The following is a 4,669-nucleotide window of genomic DNA, read 5'->3' on the forward strand; positions in this document are numbered from 1 at the left end:
AAATCTCCCTAGCCCAACCTAAGCCAACGGTGGTGACTATTGAGAACAGGAGAGAGAAGACTCCAAAGGAGAAGGGGGTTGTTGAGCCAGAGTCTGCGGAATCTGGGAGTGGTGTTGGGAATGCTTATAGTCCGAGTGACTACATTTTTTCAATGGACCAGGACAGGCCAGATATGGAACTACCAACAGAGGGGGAGCTGTGTGTGATCCAAGGGGACAGTTTGGGACAGGGAACGGATGATGCAACGGTTGTGGAAGAGGACCTTGCCAAGCTCCAGTTTTACAGTAACCAAGATCCAGAGGACTTAGCCATCAACTGGTTCGATTATGAGGAATCAACAGAGGCTATAGGATGGTTAGACGATCAACCAGATGTGGTGGAGGAGCTTCAGCCGCAACAAGGCCCGGCAGGGGCAAGAATATCAATGATAGCCGGAAGGGTTGAAGAATAGAGTGCATCGCCAGAGAGCGCCGGTGTCGAGAATTTCGCTCGGGATTGGAGCATTTCGAGTACGGGGATTATTGAACAGTCGGCTGCATTGACACAGTCGGAACATGGAAGATTCGAAGATTCTGAGAGAATCAGGAAGGCAAAAGCCCATGTGGGGATTGAGACTGCTGCGAGTACAGAAAGGGAGAATGCCGCGAGCATAGGAATAGAAGGTGCTGCGAGTATGAGAACAGTCATGCCAGAACCGGACATGTGCCTATCAGTAGCAGATGGAATGTGGTGGGAGGATGATGATCTATGTCTTGCCCACACAGACGAAGATTGGGGGAGTAACCAACCAGATGATACCTGGTATATTGGCGAAGTCGATCACATGACTAGGAGTGGACGGTATTTCAAGCCTCCACACCTAGATCAACCAGAGGCGTCTGGAAAAGATAGGGAGGCAGAAAAGCAAAAGGAAAAACAACTCGAGGATGAGGCCGTATTGAGACAATTGAAGAAGATACAAGCAGACATCTCCATCTGGGGGCTGCTTATGGCTTCTCGAGTACATAGGCAGGCTGCCCTTTCAGCCATGGACAAAGCCAAGCTTTCTATAGACACCACGCCCGAACAGCTGGTGGGCTTAGTCTTTTCGGGAGGAGCTACCCCGATGCTGACCTTTTCTGACAAAGAATTACCACCTGAGGGTGCGAACCATAACAAGCCGCTCTACATCTCTGTGGAGTGCAGAAATAAATGGATACCCGTAGTGCTTGTCGACACAGGGTCCGCCATCAATGTCTGTCCGGCAAGAACAGCCTATGCAATCGGTTTGAAAATCGCGGATTTTGTGCCAACGGCCCAGGTAATTCGGGCGTATGACAACACAAGCCGGGAAGTAATGGGGACAGTTAAGATTCAAACAAAGGTTGGGCCGGGACAGCATGAGATAGATTTCCATGTCTTGGAGGTTCCTGCAACGTTCAACCTGCTTTTGGGGCGACCGTGGCTGCATCAGGTAAAGGCGGTCTTCTCCACCCTACATCAAGTGGTGAAATACCCCTATGGGAAGGGAGTAGCCATTGTTTTCGGAAACTTGTCAATTCATCCGCCGCCGGAGGTATCTACGCCTGGAAATCGAGCACAGTATGGAAGATGTGTTCATATCGGGTTTTACCTTGGCTGAGGCTCTGGTTATACAGGACATCATGGCAGCTAATGAAGGGGTATATGTCAGTGCCCAAGCAGTCTATCTCATGAACAAACTCCAGCACATCCCCGGGATGGGATTGGGAAAGAGCGGCCGGAAAGGCGTCGCGGCATTGGCCGAAGTGCCACACAACCCTCATACCTTTGGATTGGGTTATCTACCCACCAAAGAGGACTGGATAAGGAAAGGAAAGGAAATGGTCGGAAGAGCCAGAGCGAAACGGATGGGGAAGCCCTTTGACTTAATACACCGGCCCATTCAGGGTACCCTAAACGAACGCTTCGTCCGGGAGGGGGAGGACTTTCCGTTCTGTGGCTTCCCAGAGCCGTGGCTGAACGCGGAAAGGAAGCGCGTGCCGGGGTTTGAGATTTTCTTTGATCTACAGTTACCTGGGGTTGACATTGCCGAAGAGCAGACAGACCCATTAGCCGAGGCTAAGCAAAGTAAGGAAGTGCAGTCTGAGGACGCCGAGAATGAAATGGGGGTAGCACTGGCATGTCTACTTTCAGATCCTCCGATCAAACAGAAGTGCTTGGGGGACAACTCCTCGGTATGCATGATTGGGAATGAAATGGCTGCAGGCCTGCCATCAACTATTTTGGATGCATCCATTGCACTCTCTCTCGTCTGGCAATATGAGGAAGGTTTTTTATCAAGCAGCACCGGGTCAGGTTGTGACGACCCCGAATTTTTCCCTCCGCTCGAGCGGAGGAGTTGACGCTCGAGCGGACTTTTGGGGTTCGCAGCAATTTTGCAGACGGCCTAAGATTCTGGGAGTTGTGAATCTCCGCTCGAGCGGAGAAGTTGATGCTCGAGCGGACTGCTTTGTTGGTCTGTGCGCGCTCGAGCGGTTGAAGCGACGCTCGAGCGTGGAAAATAGGATTGCCTTGGCACTGTATTAGTGTATTTGGAACCTTTTTATTTCATTTTGGAGTATTGATTGAGGTGGTATTATGATAGTAGGGTAAGATTGGACCAAGAACTTTAATTCGAACAATTCGTTTACGTTCAGCAGTCACTCTTTTGCCCCTTTCTTTTTCCACACTTTGAATTTGAATGTGAGGTTAGAACCATTGGAAAGCTTATTTCCGGGGCTTCAATTTGGACACAAAAACGACCTAAAACGAAGTCCAGATGAGAGAGTTATACATGATTGAAGTTTTGAAATCTGTGTTGGGAGCAGGTCCGCTCGAGCGAGAATAGGGACGCTCGAGCGCGAATAGCGGGCCAGCAGCTTCAAAAACGGGATTTTGGATCATTTCAGATATTTTTCTTCTTTCCTCTTCCTTCCTCTCTTCCTAAGTCCGAAACCCTAGCCCCAAATCCTTGAATTCCTTTACTTTGCTCATGATCCACCATGGTTTTTGGCATCAAGGATGGAGAACAAGGGAGGATCGATGTTTTTACCCGATTAGAACTTGGATTTGTGAAGGCTTCTTCTCAAGCTCACTTCTTTGCTTGATTATTGAGGTAAGGGTTTGAATACTCTTCAATACTTATATTCATAGATAGATTTGTGACATTTTATTATCTAAATACAAAATTTCCATATTTAGAGCATGTAGTGTATAGTATGAGATTTGGGGTTTTATGGTTTGAAGATGTTGGGAGTTAATTAATGGGTTAAAATGGTGAATTATGAGTCCTAGGTGTATAATCAATGGAAAAGTTGGAATTAAAAGTGTTGGGTTAATAAGTTTGATTATTTCTTGAAATCTCCATATTTTCTTGAAACCCTAGAATGATTAAAGATGATAACCAAAGATTTAACCCAAATTGAAAGTAGAATAATGAAATTGAGGTATTGAATTATGTATATATAAGTTTAATTGGAATTTGGTGATACTTGGAAATTATGTTTAGAATTTGCGAATGAACTTTGTTATGAACACTGTGAATCATGTCTTAATGAAAAAGGAGATTGGGGGGAAGGGTTTGTTGATGATGTGGATGATGTAAACTTGGCTACGGAATATTGAATTGAGTCTTAGCAATTTAATTTGAATTATCTGGAATTATATTTGGTAGTATTGAGTTGAATAATGTTAAATAGTGTGGATTATATTGGATAGTGATAATTATGTGGGGTTATGTCGATTATGTCGAATTGTGTTAAATGTTGTTGAATTGAATTGTGTAGGGTTATCTGCAGGGACGGACCTAGCATCTAAACACTGTGAGTAATAGTACTCTAATGCACATTATTTACCGTTAATAATGATTCTTATTAACATCTTGTTCTCTGTGGCCAATTAAGCTAACATGTATGTGGAATGAGAATTAGTGTGAACTTATGTAAACATTGAAGGATTTGGCACACACTGACATGAAACAGATATCTACCTAGAGTGGATCATCAAAACGAATAATTGGATAAGACTACGGGTTGTTTTGTACGTTAATAACCATTATGAAATTATGTTAAATATCAGATGAACCTCTGAATGACTCAATCCGGAGAAAGAATTGAATGTCAATAACACGATTATGTGACCCACGTTATGATGTGAATGGCTCCACTCTTATTAATGTAATGGAGCATTTACCTTCTGTTTATTGTTAATAGTGTTGTTCTATTATTGTGGGACAATTATCTCACCTTATGAGAAACCATGGGAAAAATCTAAGAGCATTACTGGGCACTACGTTCTGTTTATTATTGATAATGGATACTAACACACTGTTATCTGTAAGTCAGTTGTATAGATTTATAACGAACAAGGGGAATGTAAGTGTATTACGAGATTATGGTATCTGCGTATCTCTGGACTCGTTTAATATGTAATAACATTCTGTTATCTGTGAACTAGAGGTAGTAATTCATGACAAACAAATGGGATGTGACTGCATTATGAAGTTCAATCTGGTAATAGTTGCTATTAGCACTCTGTTGAACGTAACGTAACTATGTTACCTCATGTGAATAATTAGAAGGAACTATGTGCTTCTGTATGATTTATAAGGCCGAGAGCCATTTGTGAAATATGAATCTATGAGGCCGAGGGCCAGCTTGTGAAATTATG

This window comes from Camellia sinensis, chromosome 11 (assembly GCF_055761805.1).
Source record: "Camellia sinensis isolate YWXY chromosome 11, ASM5576180v1, whole genome shotgun sequence".
Lineage (NCBI taxonomy): Eukaryota > Viridiplantae > Streptophyta > Magnoliopsida > Ericales > Theaceae > Camellia > Camellia sinensis.